This window comes from Pinus tabuliformis, chromosome 3_2, assembly GCF_031772625.1.
Source record: "Pinus tabuliformis cultivar Carrire ecotype Pingquan chromosome 3_2, CPIR1, whole genome shotgun sequence".
Taxonomy (NCBI): Eukaryota; Viridiplantae; Streptophyta; class Pinopsida; order Pinales; family Pinaceae; genus Pinus; species Pinus tabuliformis.
The window spans coordinates 84042941-84064324 of record NC_142302.1 but is presented as its reverse complement, the minus strand read 5'-3'; the positions used below and the strand labels follow the sequence as shown (position 1 = coordinate 84064324).

The 21384-nt window shown below is 36.3% G+C and overlaps 1 pseudogene; it reads right to left on the bottom strand.

Moving 5' to 3' along the window:
- Positions 1-1322: 1322 nt before the first annotated feature.
- The window catches only part of LOC149179953 (putative pectinesterase/pectinesterase inhibitor 51 pseudogene), a 106111-nt pseudogene continuing 86049 nt past the window's right edge, over positions 1323-21384 (bottom strand).

Sequence of the window (21384 nt, the reverse complement as noted above, 5' to 3'; positions counted from 1 at the left end):
CAAACTCATAACGTTAAAGAGGAGTATACTATAAATATAAGATTTATCCCACGTGTCTATCTAGTCCTGTCAGCAAATCTAAAATAACTGATCTTACCATTGGTTTAGGAGCCTATAATACAATTGGATGGATATAAACTCAATTACATCTTAGAAATCATGGGAAGACAATCATATGGATGGAAATGATAAACATACATAAAGTTGAAAAAAGTGAATGCATCATTGCTTGTGTGCAGCATAAGGACACCCACAGGGAGATATATTTTGAATAACATCACTCCTTGGAAAAATCAAAGAGAGTGTATGCAAATTGTCACACAGAATAAGCCATGACGTTGTCGAGAATAACATGTTGTTAAAAATTAAGTACCTTATTCTTCAAATGATCAAAGTATTATCCAAACTTATATTGTTCTAGAATCTATTAGTTCCAACGATGTTTAAATTATTCTTCATTGTGGTTGTCTTTTTATTTTTGGTGTTAATAATAGTTTGTATCTTATACCAGGAAGGTCAGACTTTTATAACTTTCTAGGTCCGGTTTTTATTTCAAGCCTTTTAAAAGTCTTTTGGTTAGTTTAAAAAGTATGCTGTAATTTTGTCGTAGAGTCCTCTATTACCAGAAAGCTGACCGATAGACTGGTTTTTGCTTCTGTTCACCAAATCGCTCTGCACTTACACTCAGCCTGTATAAGAAGTTGCATGTTTTTTTTTATATTAAGAACATATTGAGAACTTGAATGATATCTACTTAAAACTTGAGAGTCAATATTATGTTTGGTGGTTCAATAAATCCCTGTAATTTTCATTCAACCAATTTTCATGATTTTAAAAAAAAACAACAACAAATACAGACACCCAAACCTTTAGAGTTCATAACATTTTTCCAAAATTTTTATCCCATGCTTCAAACATAACTGCGGGAGGATTCGCCCAATCACAAAACAGTGCTGCGTTGAAACTTTCCCAGTAACAAAACAACTTTCCTCTGCACCAGGTACAAAATTATTCTGCCATTTTGGTCATCAATGTCGATCAAAATAGTGCAGTAAAAATTGCAGACAAGTACAAATAACATTTTCCTCCAATGAAAAGCAAGTGGCTCCTTCATAGCAGATTGAAATTGCAATACTCCAAAGACAGATGAAACAGTGATAGAAGGAAACAATGTGGCTCATGGATTTTTGGGTTGCAACTGTCTGAGAATTTTTAGTCCCGTTTCTTCCCGTTGAATTCTTCACCATCATCAGGGAACAACAACAATGTAGAAGAAAATCACGCATTAGAAGATTGCATAGTAACCAACCTTTGTTTTTGGATTAATTGATTGTATCTGGCAGCCATTCGTCTCCCTGTATAAAGTTTCCAACAGTATACATTCCTACATTTCTCTCAGGTATCTGATTAGACCATGTCGTTCTTCCAGAAATCTTAGCCCCCGGCCCATAATTCTGGTATTCCCCATAGTAAAGCGTGTTAAGAGCAAAGTCCTCTATCCACGGCATCCATCCCTCAGGGCTAATGGCCTCTCCCAAATATGAATTTATGCAGATTGCTCTGGAGTACATCTTCCATGGCTGACCCAAATAGCCTTTGTAAATTTTTGGGTTGGCATAGTAAGCCCTCATATATTCTTCAGTTCCATTGATAGTGCAGTTATGGAAAACAAATCCTGTGGGCTCGGCTGGATCTGTTCGACCCTGTGCAGTGACAGGATCTGATGATCCTTTGTCTGAGTTTATTTGACGAGGACGCAGCAGAATGAGACAGTTTTCAAAGATGGCTACCGAGTCTCCAAATATGAAGTCAACAGTGCCTTCTATTCTGCAGTTTCTATAGAACTGACGAAGAATATGAGTGTACAATGTATCCTGGTGGCTAAGAAAGGCACAGTTGTAGAAGGCAGAGTGATCACTATCTACTCTTAGGGCTACCGCTTGTTGACTACCTGGCCCTGCTGCATTTTCGAATGTTATATCCCGTGCTAAGAAGCCATCAGCATTTACAGCTGCAATTGTGAAAACAAATAAATTAGCAATCCTCAACATCTAAAACAAGATTTAGTGGGATCGAGGAATATGGATTGATTGAATTTTCCTTTGATAAGAGTTCAAAACCAAAGAACGATGGTAATTGTAAGTATTAAATTCCGTCTTTGTTTAGAAATAGCATACACATATTTATCTAGTTATCAGAATAAACAGAGGATCCGATTTTAGCATATGCCCATTGAAATTTCTCAAACTTACAAACCCCAATGCATGTTGAAAGACATTACACCTATCATATGAAAGGGTTCCAAATATCTTATTCTTAAAATGTAAAATGATAATTAATTTTTTTTGCTGCTTTAATAGGATGAAAGAAGTGCAGAATCTGCAAAAATAAATGTTATTGCTCTCTTCTTTTCAGCAACCTACAATCTGAAGAAAAGCATTATTGCTTCCCTTGCAAATGACGGATTGCATTCCAAGCACTGCTGGATTTTGATTGTTTCCTTCTCCTCTCATTTGTATTTTGTTGATGCTTTCTAGATCAGCATTCCTTTGCAAGGGAATTAATCTGGGTTGAACTCAAGTAGAAAATTTCTCTCTCATTAATTGGATGGTCATTTTCACAATTGATTGTCTCCAAAGAAGTCTTGTCAGCCAAATCTCTACCTTTCCTCAGGCTTTTAAGTTTAACCAGCATGCAGGCCCTCAGTGTTGTGGTTTGGCATTTTTATCCAGTAGTTCTTAGCAACATGGCAGAAAGGGCACACTTTATGTCCATGCAGAAGGAATTGGAAGCAATGGTAGTGGATTCCTTGGCCACAGAATTGAACAAGCGTTTAAAGCCCTTTGGGTTCTGCAAGAAGACCCATAAAAATCTGCAAATGTATCAAAGAGAATTGCTTCCTAGATCATACTTGTACAATAAGTGATCATAGTAGAAGGTCATTTGATTGTGAAACCGTTGTGGGATTCAATCCAAGTGACCTGAATTTACTGTAGATAGACGTCCTCTTTGATATCCATGTTTATCTCCATTCAGGGGCTAGGATGTCACTAGGGCATCTAGAGAATAGCTAAAAGGAGGGAGGCACTCTTTGAAGAACTGAAGACGCCTTTAAAAAAACATCACATTCGCTAGACAAAGGGGCCTGTGGAGGCAATCTAAAAAAGGCAAAGGGCCAGATAGGAGTTTCCCGTGAAGAAAGAAGACAAGTCCAAAAATGCTCTCAAGGAAAAAGGGATGAATGCCAAACTGTTTGTACAATGGGTTATGGAACTGTTTGTTTATGCTAAATCATACACTGTAGCATGAGGAATTGGACTGTCTCAGCCTGCGCGCAGTCAGGTGGTAACGAGGTAGGCCCCAAGATTTCAACACCATATAGTACTATAGGTCTGTTAATTGTGTCAAAAAATGCATCTCAGAAGAGATGTCCTGAAAATGCATATGGAAGTATTGTCGGTCAAGCATGGAGAGAGACCTATAACCCTTTCTAAGTTTGGGTTGAAAGACATGCCTTAAGCTAAACCTAAGGGCTATGGATCAGATCCCATAGATGTATAAGCAATGGTAATCTCCACCTCGCTTCCTTTGAAGAAGAAGTGGAAGTTTGTTAGGGTGCTCTTGGATATTTAAATCACAACCTCAGTTTCACTAAGGTTCACCACCATCATTCTATGACCATCACATTGGCAGGGGCATCAAGCTATCTCTGAATGTCCCTAGGGGAGGAGGCTAAAAGGATCAGATCCTCTGCAAATAAGAATAAGGTAAACAAAACATGGTGTAAAACGTAAACATCTCCCTTGTGGAAGTACTCGCTCGGTTATGCTCTAACCCATTAATGTATATCCCATGGAATTTCATGAAAGCAACTATGAGACACTCAAAGATGCCAATTTCACGTAGTCTCCAGAACGATAATTCCCTTGGAACAGAGTCCAAAAGCCTTCTGAAAATCCACAAAGCAACAGGACTTTAGATGAGGGACGTCAGCTTCCTTGATAATAGCACACAGGCTAAAAATGTGGTCACTAGTTTCATAATCTCTTCTAAGACTTGGTTGCCCCATAGCTTTGAATTTGTTCCTCTCTATATGTTGAGAAAGCCACACGTTCACGCCCATAACATAGAGTTCGACAAAGGCACGCCCAATCATAATATTCCTGTAATTATTTCTATCAGAAATATCCTTCAATTGGAAGATGGGGTGGATGATATTTTGAGACCATGAAGAGGGAAAGCCAATGCAAATTCAACTTGCAGACCTTACTCATCTACTTCTTTGCGGACCTAATACATTACTTGATATAATTGATCTGTAACATCTAATCATTTTATTTGAAATTAATGGATGACATCCCATTGAAAGCAATTCCAGAAATAATGACAATGAAATGATTATAAATTATATTACATGCATAAGAAATATCAAACGAAAATATGGTAAAAATAAATGCCCGACGATATTATCAACCTACTCTAACTCGCCCTCGTGGCAAAGAAACTTATGAGATGATTCAGATGCAGTCTAACCAATTGAACTAGATTATCTAAGAATTCAAAGATGAAAATTCAGGAATATAACATCCACATTTAAGACTAAACTTGCTAAATTGATGATAAAACAAAGATAATGGAATAATTCGGAGATGACATTTCAAGAATATAACATCCAGGAGTAAAAATTCCCTTGTCCTTATCGTCTGCAAAAATATGCCAACCGACCTTCGAAATGTCCCCATCTTAAATGGTAGGCCAAGATGGGAAAACTGCCATCACCCCATCATAATCCAAAGTCCTCTAGAAGCCAACCACAGAGGAGTTCGAAATGTCCCCATCTTAAATGGTAGGCCATGATGGGAAAACTGCCATCACCCCCGTCATAATCAAAAGTCCTCTAGAAGCCAACCACAGGGGAGATGCACTGTGGAAATTAATTGAACAAAACCCATATAACGGACCGAGAAGAAATTAATACACCAACCCAGAATTAAAATTAATACACCAACATAGAAATTAACACACCAAGCTAACACACCAAACTCGAGGGAGAAATATGCCGGATCCATAATAAATGTTTCACGACATCTAAGTAGTAAAAACAATAAAAAAAAATTTTAAAACCTCAGATCGCAGCTTGTCGAGAATAGAGTTAGAAACCTTGGCTATCTTCAATGAAACAGTGGCCCCCCCCCACTGGAAGAACGCCTTGAACATGGACTACATAAATTCTTCATTCAGTACAAAATTACAAATCACCATCCACTTCGTAAGGGAATAGACAGTATACAATACAGAAACCCGAAGCTCCTCGGATACTGAATGTATCTCAAATCTATACGAGGAAAAAATAGCTCCGAAAGTATTTATGAAGGTTAAGGAAGTGCAACAGACTATAATGAGAATGCTGAAACTTACGGTCAATGCAGAGGAGACTCTTAGAAGTGAAAAATGCAATACCTGTAAAACCCACTGTCAATGCAGAGGAGACTCTCAGAAATTAAAATAGCAATATCTGTAAAGCCCTTTTAAAACAGTGAAAACCTCCAGATGGTAATTCTCCTATGACTTAACCAAACCGACTCCGGAATCTTGGATAGGAGAAAAATGATAGAGGACGAAAATGACCCAATCACATAGAAAAATATTCGTAGCAAGCACCAGCAACAACTGCACTATATGACACTGTATCATCACTAGCCTCAACAACAACTCCCTCCCCCCTCAGCTATTACCTAGTCTCCAGTTTGGAAAACTACATATCCCATTTGTCTCTAGACAGGAAAAAGGAGAAGAGAATGCATTGTAAGGAGAAGAGAACGCGTTGTTATTGCCTGCATCTTCTTTCTGGTTTTACAGGGAATGACATATGCGACAACACTCTTGGCCATGGCATACGCCAACCGAACTCTCTACGCGCGTAAAGAAGAAGTATTAGTCGACAAGGGATGGAAATGAGTGAATCGATGAACAACAACGCCAACAAAGAGAAGAGCAGAGGAATATGAAAAAAATGGGAAAAGGAGACATGCAATGCAAATTATGACAACTCCTCGATCGATGAATTACAGGGAATTGCTGGCCAAATGATGCGACCAATGTGAGAGGTTATACTGTGACGAGCATGAAAGTCCTCGCGAGATTGTGGCCATTATTTCGAAGAGTAGACGGGCAATATTTGGATGCCATCACTTGAGATGGCTTAAATTTGAGTAATCTTCCTCTTATTTCTCCATACTTCTACATTATTCTTTGCTTTTATAATTACATTTTTTCATTAATATATTAAGTTCACTTCATATCATTATTACATTGTTCAGATCTACATCATTATTCATATGTAATTATGTAGAAATACCAACATTATCATCATCAATGTAGCGGAATATAAAGGAATAGTAGAAGAAAAACATGCACACACATAAAAACACTAAGATTAGTCTGAGACCAACGAAAAACCCACTATAGAGAAAATTGTTGCAAATCTTCTTCTTCTTACATTGTCATCAAATGATTCAGCAAAAGAGAGTACAATGATCCATAACTTTATCTATAAAACAAAACAACTATGATATCCATGAAAGAATTTTAATCATGCTTGAAAACAAAACCCTGATTCTGATTATTGTAATATGTTGTCACTCACTGTAGACAACTACCATTGGGTACTACTATCACTGTTTTTGAACAGTGTGCAGAATTTTCGGAGTACTAAAATCTCATCGATAGGCATGAAGAGTTGTGGGAACATCTATAGTAGATCTGGACTCTCTTTGTGAACTGTATGCGAGCATCTATAGCAGCCTCGATGCTCTGAGACCATTTTGTACATGTGTCTCGGGTCAAACTCATCAAATCTGCTCCAAAACCCTCATGCGCTCTCTTCGAATTGCTATGCATATGTTTAGGATGACCTTGACACTCTCAGGACCACTCTGTCCCATCCCCCGTGGACTAGTACCTTCATATATGCCTTTGAAACCCTCGATGCTCTCATAAGATTTTGTGCCAACGTTTATGGGTCTCTAGAAGCTGTCATAATCTTATATGTTAGCGTCAAGGGACTAAAATGCCTAGTTATGTGCCAGTGTCCATGAACTAGAAAGTTGTAAATCAGTGTGAGCTTCAACCCTCACATTTCGAACCCTTGTGCGAATTTTCCTCCGATAGAGCTGTGTGAACCAAGACAGTAAGAGAAGAGAAGATGGCTTAATCAATGTATCCAATTGATATCAAGGTCTCTTCTATTTATAGGTTCTCATGAAGGCCCACTTGGGGTTGAGGCTAACCTAAGAAATTACACATGTGGTTAGGGCCGACCCATTCCTTAATACATGTATGAATAAAATAATTCAAAACTCAACTTTTGCTTGTCCTAATAAGGTGATCTTTAGGTCGATTATGGTCATCCCAAAAAGAGAAATCTAACGCAATCATCATATTGGTCATTTGAGCCATCCAAGGTGGAATTTGACCGTAGTTGCAAAAATTAACACTCCCTATCAACTAGGGAGAATTCCACCTACCAATATCTGTCCATCGATCAATATGCCATTCTAGAATCTTCAAGTATCATCACATATCATCTTTTTCATGTAGTCATCATGTCATGTCCATCTGAAGTGTCTCATCATCACAAAAAATCTATGTACATCACGATCTATCCTTTGTTTATTCCTACTTACCTCTTGATTGTTCCTACTCATATGTTAAACATTCCCAAATCTAGAAGAAGACGAATTTGTTACTAGAGGGGAGCTCAAACCACCACCCTCTATCCATAAATATACTATCTGAAATCTCTATCAGTGGACTACTACTCGCATCATCATCAATCATCATCAGAGATCATATCATCACAGAGCACATCTCAACCTAGAACCACATCGGGGAACACATCTCGACCCAGAATCTCATGCGGGAGCTATACATCTACAACCCCATATTAAGCAATAGGATATCCAAACACATAGGGGGAGCGCATCTCGACCATAGGATCTAATCAGGGAGCTCAATCTGAACCTGGAATCACGTAGGGTTATCTCAACCAATCCTATTCCCTAATGATCTTCCCATCGATGACCCTCAATATTCATGTGGTAGAACACTTGCATCATAATCAACTTGGGTTGTACACCCCAAGTACACCCTCAACTCATTGACCAAATGAGGATTGGTATTCCTGGCAAGCCGACGTGCTAGTAGGAATGATGCCAACAAGGGTACAATCTGCAATGACCGAACAAGGAAGCAATATTCTCTAACCCTATGAAGGTATGGGGGCAACATCTTCAACCCTATGAGTAACAGATAGGGGTCATACCCTATTTTCTAGAGTTCCATCAACCCCAACAGTCTCCATCTCAATTCCTCACCCTTGGAGGTTAGATAGGGTGGAAGATTTGGCTCAATGTCCTCAATCAATGCTTCTCTCATCATACTCAAATCTGGTATTTTCTTGTCTCGATAGAAGTTGTTTCTTATTCATACATTGCATCAAATAAAATACCATGTCATAATATAAATAATCATATAAATCAAAAAAGGATACCATAATCATCCTCCCTCTCAAGTAGGTGCCAACCACAAGCCTGAGCTTGTTTCGAACAGTTTCACTATCTCAATATATGAGTGTATCTCGGTCACAATTATAAATATGGCACTTCTTACTAATTAGACCACCATGTATCCATGTCATATCCAGATTATCCTCACAAAGCTCTCAAAGGAGCTTCTTCATCCTGCCACACAGCTAGCCATGTGAGCAACATCATGTTCAACCTCAGTCATGCTATGGACCTGTCATCCAAGATATCATGGTAGATATTAAAGCAACATCCAAATGTGCTTAACAACGATAATCTCAAATATCAGCAATACATTGATCTAGTCACATATCATAGGAGAAATATATCATCCTAAAAAATGGAACACCTCATGTAGATATTTCAAATCAGGTTTGGTTGCAACACTATGTGAATGAAGCAACTCAGTCATGAATTTATGTAGGTTCTGTGAACATCATACATATACATATGGATGTTCAAAATGGATCACCAATTCTTTAATAAATAGTCGGATGCCATGTCAAGTTCAACAACATCTTTGAAACTCAAATCGGAGTATCCAAGGATTTTCACTTTCATTATTCAAAAACATTTTCCAATAGCTTTGGGATATAGAATTTATTTTCCACATTCGATAAATCTATTAATCATGCTATGATACATCATTTCGAGCTTTATAAGCCATTTCCCTCTCATTTAGATAATTAGAGGTTCATCACCTATTAAGAGTAGACCATCAGGATATAAAACCAAAACCATAATCAAAATCAAAGCATACCTTCGAACTCATCATCCTTACTTCATCAAATTACAATCAAATATAGACATATTTGGATAGAGGATCTTTCTTCATGCAATGATATAAACATAATTCCTTACAAAGCGAGCATAATCAGCCTTACATAAATCAATGTTATAGCATCACATCAACAAAGTAAGCTTATCAAAGTTTAGAAGTCAGATCACAGCCATTATCAAAACCATCAATATCAGAATATCAATACTTTTATCCGGGTGAAGGGGAGAGCTCATATCAACTCATGACTTCATTTATTATTATGCTAACAAGTTGTCATCAACCATGTATTATCAATCCGAACTTCTAAATTCATTCTCATAATCATAATACAATTCATTTCTGTCAGTAAGTGTAAATGCATACACCAACGATGATTCATGTAGGTTTGGATTTCATGCTGGATCACAACTATGAGTACCTCAACCATTGAGCTAGGAACAAGGAGGCCAATACAAAATCATTTTTCTAAATACCCATATATGTCATTATGCTCACATAGCATAGACATTAGGGAAAATCAACAATCATCAAATCACATCATTGGACATTAGGTCAAGTCCAAATTTTTTTATCGTAGAAAGATCTATAGTCAAAGCATGTCTCAATCATCAATTTAAAGTTATTGTCAGTAATTATGACAAAACATTGTTCATCTATATTAATCAATGAAATCATGCCAACCTCTTGTAGCACAAACATAGTGACATATCTATATGTATTTCCTAGTCACGTGAAAATACATGTTCAGTCTACATGTTCTTGTTATGGAAGACATTCAATATTTTCCTAATTGTAGATCTTGCTATCTACAACACATATGTGGAACTAACATCTTCGAGGTGATCATTCATGCACAATACTTCATTTTTATGTCATCAACAATTTAACCCAACAACATCAGAAATCATATTATAAAGGCAGAATATGTGACAGACACCTTCATTTAGAGTTCATACAGCTTCATAAAGCATCAAATGATGGTTAATTGTAGTCAAACCCCTAGACTCTCCCTCCAAGTTATCATGGGAGGAGATTTAGATGCTTGGACACTCTCTGGGCCTTAGCATGCGTGCTTCTAGGGATGAGATCTCCCAGATCCGTGACTGCGTCTGTAGTTGAAACCATAATTTTTGTACGGGTTTCAAATATGAGACTCTACTGCATATCAATACTATCATATGCACATAAATCATACTTAACAACACATAATGAAAATAGTAATATGAGCATGAGTCTTGAGAAGAGATTCTCCCTCTGATTAGGGATCTACTTCATTCATCTTCATTCATGTCATCATCCTATCTCTACTAGAGTCATGAAATAGTATATTTGTTATATGTCATTAACATATATCTATCATGGTTATTAGCACCATGACATCAATCTTTCATCAAAGGTTAGACTCCAAGAAGCATATTAATGCATCATATCTCTGATATTATGAACAGTTTCTATCAAGTCACTCCATCAAGTTAGGGCATTCAACTTTACCATATTTCATCAAGACATGACCACGGTAGGTAAGAGATATAGAATATCAATCTCATATTGATACCTTTAACATCAAGGTTTTCATGCTTATCATGATCAATAAGATCAAGTAAGGTCATTCAATAAAACTTTACCAAAACAATGAGAGTGAGAATCTCTCTTTCCATATGCTTTCATCATGCTTATCTCAAGCATTACCAGTAGTATGAACGAGCTATTTTTCTATATGAAATCCATCATGACAAGTTTCAAGAGTATCATTTGCTAGAGTAAAGGTGTTATCCTTCTTTATAGGATCAATATTTCCAACAAATGTATGTCATCCAATGATCAAGTGTGTCAATGTATCAACATTAGATAGTCTCATAGAATTCAAGTAGATCAAAATTTTCAACACCAAGTGCATCATTTCATCATAGCAAACATGGACCCAAGTTTCTTTCATATGCATGTATGAGAAATAAAATAAAGAGACATTCTCATCATACCTTAGGGCTTCCATAGCCATCAATATTATTGCTGAAATACAACATACCATGCATACCTTGCGGTATTCGAATATCTGTTCACCTTCTCATGGGAAGCTTGTATTGCTTATCACCTTTTCGTCAGATGCCTCTTTACTTCTTTCCAGATTCAACTTTTCTTTCCTGCATTGCAAATGATCATCAAGAAGGATCTACTCATCACATCTCATCGAGGAGGTTAGAATCATCCATATACTCAAATATATATGCAGGAAGTACAAAAAATAAACAGAATCATGAGATCCATAAATCTAAACAAAAGTAAGAGGCATCATAAGTCAATAAATACTTATATTCAGTGAAAGGTGATCATCTCCCTCATGAACCAATCTTCAAGAGCCATCAATGTCCATGGTCCTTATACCAATATTCCCTTTAGTTATCCAACCATGCCTGCTAGGGATTACCCATCTAGGTTTCATCTCTCATATTGTTTCCACAATTCAGGGTTTCATCTCCACTCCTAACCTCATAAAATCCATCAGCACTTAATAATCAAGATACATGGGCTTTTCCTCAAACCCTATAATTCTTTTAGGTCTCCACCATCCTCTTATTTATTTCATCAAAGGTGTCATCATTGAGTTGATCTCCATGGATTTTCTTGAGCCCATATCTGATACGATGTTAATTTTTCATAGGGATATATTATTCTTTGATTTTATAACTGCATTTATTCATTAATACATTGATTTCAGCTCATATCATTACTACATTATTGAGATCTACACCATTATTCATCAACATATGTGATTGTGTAGAAATAACAACATCATCATTAGCACTAGAGTGGAATATAAACGAATAGTAGAAGAAAAGAATGCAAACACATAATGACATGGTCTGAAACGAGGGAAAAACCCACAATGGTGAAAGCCCTTGCAAATACTATTCTTCTTATATCATCATCAAATGATTCATAAAAAGAGAGTACATTGATCCATAACTTTATCTATGGAACAAAACAACTATGATATCCATGAAACAATTCTAATCATGCTTGAAAAAAAAACCTGATTCTGATGATTGTAATATCTTGTCATTGACTATAGACAACTACTGGGTACTACGATCAATGTGTTAGACACTGGTGAACTCTGTGTGGAGTCTTCTAAATAATGAAACCTCATCTTTGAGTCATCAATGTAGGCAAGAGGAGTTGTGCGAGCATTTATTGTAGATTTGGACACTCTCTTTGAATTGTATGCCATTTTCTATGGTAGCTCAAACGCTCCCAAACCATTTTGTGCATGCATCCAAGGTTAAACTCATTAGATATACTCCAAAACCCTTGGAATCTCTCTTCCAGTTGCTATGCATGCGTCCGGGACAACCTCAACGCTCTTAGGACCACTTTGTGCGAACGTTTGAGGACCGATACCTTCAGATCTACCTCTAAAACCCTAGACACTCTCATAATATTTTGTGCTAGCGTCTATGGGTCTCTAGGCGCTCTCATAAGCTTATGTTCTAGCATCTAAGGACTAAAATTGCTTGTTTTGTGCCAACATCTAGGAACTAGAAAGCCCTAGATAAGTGCGAGGTTCAACGTGAGATTTCAAATCCTTCGTGGAGCTTTCCTCGACAGACCTATGCGAACCAAGACAATAAGAGAAGAGAAGATGGATTTATCATTGTGTCCAAATGAGCTTGAGGTATCTTATATTTATAGGCTTTAATGAGGGTCCACTTGGGTTTTTACACTAACTATGTAGTTAGGCATGTGGTAGGTCTGGCCCATTCCATAATACACTTATGAATAAAATAAATCCAAACTCAAATTCTGCTTATCTAGATAAGGTGATCTTTAGGTCCATTGTGGTCCTCTTGAAAATAAAAATCTAATGCAATCATCATATCAGTCATTTGCGTTGTCTAAGGTGGAATATGATTGTAGTTGCAAAAATTAACACTTCAAAGATAGTTGACAGATGAATATGGTGGATTGTTGATGGGGAGAATCCCTGTCCTTTGATTGACAATGGCTTGAAACTTCCTACAAGTTAACATATAATGCAAACCAATGTAATCCTTGCCATACTCATGCTTTCCATTGAATAATGTCAAACGATAAGCCATCGCGAAGCTCTCCATTGTCGATATCAGACTGCACAACAAAGAAAATATCAACAGACTGAAAATAAAAATATGAATGCAACATCAAACACCATTGGAAAACCCTTGAAGACTTACCCAACATCAAACACCATTGCAAAAAATTTAATATCCTGATTAGATCAAAAAGTCTTTTTCCAAGCAAAATTGAATTAGATTATGTCGATGTTTGAGTCAACAGAGAGGTGAATTAATCGACCTTGTAATGCCTAAATCCATCCATTTAAAATTGAATGAAAGTCCATATCATCATGAATATAATCAAAAGTTTTATTATCTAAATGTGTTATTATTTCTTTCATGCAAAGAAAACAAAAGAAATCCACAAAGTAATTCTCATTTCTGACAACAACATCGATACACAATAAAACACAAAAATTCAACTTGTCTTCAAGAAAAAAAAGCCCTCAAAAGGATTTGATATCATGGCCTGACACATGAAGATGCATCAATCCATGTAGAATGTAGAGGGAAGACATTTTGGATTTATACCTAGACGAATTGTGGCAATTGTGCGGCCTATTATTTGTATCGCTCATTAATTATCAATAAAAAAAAGGGATTTATTTCCAAAAAAATTAAAGTGCTTGGCATGTTTCTCTTTCAAAAAATTTATGGTAGTGGACATATGGAGCTTCACAAGGTGTTGTGACACTCCTCCGCAACTCTCTGATTCTAAGAAATTGAGCTTGATTCTTTCCGCGCAAGGAAGAGAAATCTACAACGCGCTTCTTCTTATAGCAGATCTGGATCTCAATGGTTAATATTCGAGATGAGGGGCTTGATTTTTCTTATGTATATGTATTCCTCTTACATACATGAAAGGGGTCAGCCTTATAGAATGGATGTTGTGTCCTGTCTATTCCCCATTAAAATTGGTATTTATCCAGATCATTAATGAAGTGAAATTTATTTTTCTTCTTTTGTATTCTTTCTTGTGCTTTTTGCCTTTTTTTTGCGAGAAAAGTTGACTTCCGCATTAAAATTGATAAAAATCGTGCACAGGATTCTTGCAACATATAGCCTCATCATGTGATTGAAATTGACATGTGGTAAAAAATTATTAGATGGAGGAGGATGAAAACCAAAAAAAATTATTGGTTGAATCTGCCTAGCAAAACCCGTCATAGGAACACCTTCGTTGTGAATATAATTTTTTTATAGATATCTTTCTATGTATTTTTTTCCTTTTTTGTCTTTATTATTATTATTATGTTTTTGAAAGTTTAATTTATGAAGTTTTGAGATAAAAGAGATTAGTAACTCCAAAATAGATAAGATATATAAGCTATATAAAATTTATTAAGAATAAAATAACCTCTTTTCAAATGCTCAAATACATTCAAACATTCAAATCATATGCTCTCAACAATAATCATATGATATCTACATGTGGCCCCTTTCTTAGTATGTCCATCCTAATACACATTACATGTACATTTGACCCCATATATGTCTACATTTCCTACGAAATACTTTGTCCTCAAATATTTTCAATTAAGGGTGTTACTTATGACAAAACAAAATAATACAACTTCTTTATATCCTTACATTCTTCCTTCCCTTGACAATGATCCGTCTAACAATATTTTTTTTTTACCGTTAAGCATTGTTGGTTGATTGTTGCACAATTTTATTTGTGTTGATTCCATGTAGAGTTGTCATGGCCTCTCCAATTTCTAGTAGTTGTTGGAATTCATAATATCTTGTTGAATAGCAATTTACTGATGCCACATTCCATGAAAATTGATAGGTTTTCCAAATTCTTCCTTGAAAATGTTAACATTGGTCTTCTTGTCTTCTTTGAAATCTTTCCTTCTAATGGTGATGCTAATATAGTTTTGCATTTGATGGCTTTCCTTCACTTTTTATACCCATTTCATATTTCTTGTTTTTGTAGATAATGGTGTCCTCTATCCTCTTTCAAAGGTATTTGTTTTCTCTATCCTTGGTGGCGATATCATCATATTTAACAAGAACATCCTCTAGATGTAGTTCGATTTCCTCAAATATCTTCTAGTGACTTTCTTAGGTATTTTTTCTTTTTCCTTTACAAGTTTTCATGTGACCTCATCTATAAAATTTCGATGTCTTTCAATTCTACAATATCTTTGTAGTTTACTCATTTTTATCCATGGCTTCTTCATCAATCTTCTTGCAAATTTCATCTTACATCTTGTAGTAGTCTCTTCATCTAAGATCCTTGTTTCTTTTTGATGTTGACAATGCCTCTTTTCTTCTTTCTTCTTATTCATGTAGTATTTTTCTTTATGCTTTCATAATGCACATATTTCATCATATTTCTTTCTTGAATCTTTTATTGAATCATCCATTACCCAATTCTCCTTATTACTCCTACCATATTTTAATTTTTAATCTCATTAATTAGTCTTTCATTAAGGTTTCGTGTCTTCGTAGCTCATGACCATTTTCCTTGATATCTTCTTTACATTTATTTATTTCATTTTTTAGTTTTATATAATGCCTCCATTTATATTCTTAATCCATTTATTTGAAATGATTTCTTCAAATATTTTCCATGTGATATTTCATGTACTTTAGTTTTCAACTTTCGTCCAGCAGTCATAAGATTCACCTGTAAAATTTTAAATTTCCCTAGAAAGAGTCTTCAAACATTTATTTACCACTATCAGCCATTCCACGTGATTGATTTCATATTTATCTTCATCTCCATTTAATTTACACATTTCCATTATTCTTTAATTGAGATCTAAACAAAACCCTAAGCTTACAACTTGAATATACTAACAATAATAATTGAAAATAGGTATGCTCCTATTCTAAAGAAATGCATATATGTTTTGTTAATTTGACAACTGAGGGATTAATTCCCTCCTTGGAAAACCTTCCACATTACAAAAGACCCCTAATAGCCTTTAGAATAATTTAGTTTGGTTAAGGAAAAATGTAGTTTTAAGGTTAAAACCCAGATGTACACAAATGTATAAGTCAACCTTAACGAAAAATTGTGAGCCCCTTGGAAGGATATAGATATAATGCAAGCCAACCTAATTTGGATGCATCAGTCACACATTCATTTATTTTCTCTTGGAGGTTAGAACTCTCCATTCTTTGGATTAGTTCGTACAATTCTAAAATTGCAAGGTACGAGCTCACACATGCGAGGGGAAGAAATTAAGCTAGGGTCGTAATGTTGCATCGAGGAAAAATTAACTACAACTAATATGTTGATAGGGTGCTCCCTATGGCTAGATGGCTGCAAACACACTATTTCTCAATATGCACCTGTGGTTGTCACCTAAATATTGTTTACCATTGACTACAAACTTGGATCAGTTTTGGAGACTTTGACTTTGGTAAGATTTTTTATGGGGCTAATCTCCTCAATATTGTTTTGTTGGTTTTGTTGGCTTTGTTGTATAGTCAAAATATTGACCTTGACTCTTGATTGATAAATTGGAACATTGTACTCTCTCTGCTAAACATTTTATGACAATCTAATAAGAAGAATAATTTGAAAGGGTTTCTAGCTTTTGGTTTTTTCCCTTAGTCTTTGACCAATCTTGTTGTCCCTTGTTATTTCCCTTGATTGCCGTCTACTATACATTGCATTTATTGTTCTATCTATAATTTTTATTTATTAATGGAAGATTGATTTGATTACTAATTGAAGTTAAGAATTGGGCTAAAGTAGTTGTTAAATCATAGAGTAGTGGACAATTAACATTGTATAAGAACCAAGGTGAAGACAAGCCTAAGGACACAAAAGACAAGAACAATCATTCTTGAAAGAAGTTTAAGGAGCCTATTTGATTTGGTCAATATGTCTACCTCTTACTTCAAGGATACTTAGAAGTTGGGTGACTCATCAAGTTTTGTAGCTTGGGAGATCAGGTTGGAAGTGATATTAGATGAAAATGACGTTTTGTAACAAGTGGAAGGAAAGGTTCCCATACCTATGAAAAATGATATTGGTATTGCCAAATCCAAGTACAAGAAATGGGTGAAAACAAAAAAATGGGAAACACATTTTGGTATGTGGAGAGAATTTATGATATGTTCAGAAAACTCCCTTTAACAGCACTAGTTAAAATTCCATGTAATAAAGTTAATAAAGGAAAAAATAATAACCATGGTCATGAGACACATATTCGAATCTAAATGTTGGGAAAAAACATAGTGATGGGGATGACTTGTGATTAATTAATGGCTATGTAAATTAGCAAAGGCAACGACAAAGCATTTTGGAAGGCATGAGGCGTTAATTGGAATTTCATTTATGAAAATAATGGAAAATAGGTGAAAAGGGTGGTGAAAGGTCATAGGTTGCATGTGAGGAGGAAAATGAAGGAAAATAATGTAAAATTGAAGAAACTAGAGGCCTCATAAATAAAAATGATTTTGAGGAACCGTTTGTAGATTATTGTGGGTTTCTGGAGCTCTCTATTCCACTCTCTTTCTCTCCCTCTTGGAACACTCTTGGAGGAGTGTGGAATACTTGGGATTTGGAGCAAGAAGGAAAAGGAAGAGATGCAAAATGCAATAGCACATTAGGATCAACAACTACAACAAGTTTTTCTTGCAGGTACCTAGCTGCAAGTATATCTGTTCGCTAGTTTTGGCATGCATGGAACATGTATGAGGTTTATTGGTTACGATTTATCATTGGCACAACGGATTTCCTGGATTGACGACGGAATTTCCTAGCCTTGTCATTTAATGGATAGCCATGGTGCTGCAGAAGTCTTTCCTTTGGTTCTCTAGTTGATTCTCATGTTCCTTATAGTTGTGCGTTGAGTTACTAGTTCCTATAAGCCTTGGTCAGACAAACATTATGGAAACCCTGTAACAACTTGGGTTGAGTTACTAGTCCTAGAAGCCTTGGTTGGAAAAACACTTGTGAATCCTTTTGTGGGTTGAGTTACTAGTCCTGGAATCCCTAGTTGGACAAAGACTTTGCAAGCCTAAAAACAATTATAGGTTGAGTTACTAGTCCTAGAAGCCCTGGTTAGAACAATTGCTCTGGAGCCCTGGACAACTTGAGTAGAGACCAATCTAGTGATGGTTAGTGATGTGTGACTGTGAGTTGGAATCACTGGTTGAGGGTTCAGGTGGTTTGGCCTCTAGAGGCCTTGGTTCTCTTTTGTTGAAAATTTTCCATCAGATCCCACATTCATGCTTGGAATATGGCGCAGGGGGGATTGACTAAAAGAAATATTTGGTTAAGCTAATATATGGTCATATGGTACGTGGAATTCCCAGACTTGGTTGCATTTTTAATGCGTTAATAAGAGCTTATTTTCTCCTGTATTTTATGGGTAAATATACTTGTTCATATTCGGTTTTTATGTCTTTTATATCCTTGTTATTTATGTTAGTTACATGTTAGTTTTCAGTATGTTTTATGATAGACTTGATTTATGGGTCACATCATGTTTGATTAGCACAAAAATGGACAATGAATATATGACCTAATATATGATAATGTAGCTATTGCGATAAGAAATCAGTGCTTCTTCATTATTCTAAGATAAGTATGAGACCCGTATCCTCATATTTGTTGGTATGACCTGTAGAATGCATATTTGTGACATGTTTGACGAAATGCATGTCATGGCTAGTATGAATCCAATCATTTAATTGATAAAATGTTTACACTTGTACCTTTTCTTCTATGTTATTTATCACTCCTGGAAGTTTCATAGAGTTATGGGCAGTGGCCTGAACTGTGGCCTTAAAAAAGTGGCACTAAATCTATGGAACTCGCATAGAACTAGTTGAGAAAGTCCCTAGACGTTGGCATGTCCTTGTTGTGGGAGTGAATGGAGGGCCCTAGTCACATGAATTTCCATGTCATGGGATAAATTGAGGCTTTGAGTCACTAAAATGTCAAGTTACCTTAGGGGTTGGTCACCTAGAAAGGTTGGTTGGATTCTAAAGGTACTCTAACATGTGTAGAAGTTAAGATTGATTGTGTTTTGTCAGTTCCACTTCCTTAACTATAGATCGGGAGTTGAATCAGATAATAGTATCCTCTAGTCACATGTTTACTGTTATATACCTAGGGGGGATAATATGGGGTACCAAGGGTGGTACCCAAGGTAATAATGTAATAATTGGATGGACCATAGTAATAAATAAGGTGGTTAACCCATGTCATGTAAGGGACCACAAGTAGTTAATAATAATGTAATGGACCCATGGTATTAGTTGATGGTATGAGGTAACCATGGTAATGATGCATGGTATTGTATGTATGAGGCCTATATAAAGGCTAGAGACTCCATATGAAGAGGAAGAGAAGTATTATTGTATGAGCAAGCATATGGCTTGTGGAGTGCTCTCCTTCCTTAAGGAGTGAATGTATGGTGTTGCCCTACCATAAGGGCTTAATCAATAAAGAATCATTTTTATCTATTTTGATCTTGTTCTTTCTTGGGTTTATTTCTATTATCATATATTCTTGTGTAGAGCTACAACAATTGGTATAGGGCAACACCATACATTCACTCCTTAAGGAAGGAGAGCACTCCACAAGCCATATGCTTGTTCATACAATAATACTTCTCTTCCTTTTCATATGGAGTCTCTAGCCTTTATATAGGCCTCATACATACAATACCATGCATCATTACCATGGTTCCCTCATACCATCAACTAATACCATGGGCCCATTACATTATTATTAACTACTTGTGGTCCCTTACATGACATGGGTTAACCACCTTATTTATTAGTATGGCACATCCCATTATTACATTATTACCTTGGGTACCACCCTTGGTATCCCATATTATCCCCCCTAGGTATATAACATTCCACCCCCCTAAGCATGTTTTGTCCCCGAAACATGGGAAGAACACAAATAATAAGATCTACTCAAAAGAGTAGTCCACTGGTACCATGCACGTGCATCTAGCCATCCAAGAGAAAGGTGAACCCTCGATCTCGCTGGTGCCTCGCTCGCTTGAGATGGAAGTTGACCGTGGCAGCTCTTCTGTGTTGATGTGTAGTGGGTGGATCATCTCTCCTTTCTATCCATCATGTGACTACTTGGTTTCCATGATGGTTGTCTTGCGGGGTGATGTGGGTGATGATATGTTGAAGTTTTAACCCACGATGGCTTTTGCTTGACTTCACCCTGCTGTGGTGCCTGTTGTGGTGTCTTCTTTTTCAATATGACTTCAACTACTGAGCCCTCCTCTGATGTATCATCACCTGTAGCCTCTGTTTGTGTTTGATTGTTGATCATCAAAGGCTCATCATCTGACGTGTCAGTCCCTTGAACATCTTCTGCTTCAGCCTCCTTGGACTCTACCTGCTTGTTAATGGAAATATCCTGTAATGTAATTTTCTTCTTTTTATACCAGAGCTTCAGGAATTTCTTCTGCACATTAATATTGGTAGTACCCACTAATTCCATCCAAGGGTATCCCAAAACAACATCCATGTTATTCATATCTGAAGCATAAAAATCACCATGAAACACATACTTATCCATAGAAAGCTTCAAATCCTTATAGATTTGAACATCCTTATCATCAACCTGTGTATGTTCAATTTGCTTTACTGGGACTTGCAATTTTTGTGCCAAATTAACACTGATAAAATTATGTTGACAACTAGGATTGATAGAAACAATGATCTTCTCTTTCTGAATCAATCCATGAATCTGCAATAAGGATATACCAGTAGGAAATAACCCTTTAGGTTCCATAGTTTCCTTCTTTTCTGTAAAAATAAAATCTTTGCTAGGCAATGTGACCCGACGAGCTAACTGGCAAGCCTCCTTCCACGTGGGAGGGTGGTGAAGTAGAACTTGAGCTTTGATGGCTTCTTTAAGACCGTTGATAAAACATTCCTTGAAGAATGCATCTGTGAGACCCCTAGTGCGGAAGGCTAA